The sequence below is a fragment of the Penaeus monodon genome, chromosome 22 (assembly GCF_015228065.2).
Source record: "Penaeus monodon isolate SGIC_2016 chromosome 22, NSTDA_Pmon_1, whole genome shotgun sequence".
In the NCBI taxonomy this organism is placed as follows: Eukaryota; Metazoa; Arthropoda; class Malacostraca; order Decapoda; family Penaeidae; genus Penaeus; species Penaeus monodon.
In genome coordinates, this window is record NC_051407.1 from 3,331,569 (window position 1) to 3,332,197 (window position 629).

General features: G+C 42.6%; 1 protein-coding gene across 2 annotated transcripts in view; it reads left to right on the forward strand.

The window, feature by feature from the left end:
* LOC119586830 overlaps positions 1-629 on the forward strand; it is a gene marked incomplete in the record, with an annotated part of 64,172 nt that overhangs the window by 37,283 nt on the left and 26,260 nt on the right.

The window sequence follows — 629 nt, forward strand, 5'->3', positions numbered from 1 at the left end:
TCCTCGCTGCTGAAATGAATACCGCCCCCCCCTCCCCCCACCTCCGCACACCTCCAAGAGTGATCAATATATCAGCCTTTTCCACCTGAGGCCCAGTCATTTTTTTTACGGTAGATGAACACAGGTAGACGCAATCTACCGAGGAAGAAGTTCTGATTCCTAACCCAGAGACGTTTATCCCTCCCTCTGATAGACATACAATCCCTCATCTATTCCGTCAACTTCCTTCTTCTAGTAAACAAAAAAAAAACTTCTGGTGCACACAAAAGTCCCTCTTTCTTGTAGACGAGTCTCTCTTCCTGGCAAACAAAATCTTCTCTCTCTATTAGACAGATTCTTTCTCCTCGTTAGACCAAAACTCCCTCCTTCTAGAAAAATAAACGCTACTTCTTCCTGGCAAACAAAATCTCTTTCTTATTGATAGACAAAAACTCCCTCCTTATGACAAAAAATCTTCCGTTATGCTAAAATTTCCTTCTGATAAGCTCCCTCCTTTTACTAAAATCCTCCCTCCTAGTTGACAAATTCTCCCTCCTCCTGATAACCACAACCTCCCTCCTATAGATAAATTCTCTCAGTTCTCCCTCTTCCTGGCAAACACATATTTCCCTCCTTCTGATAAGCAAAGA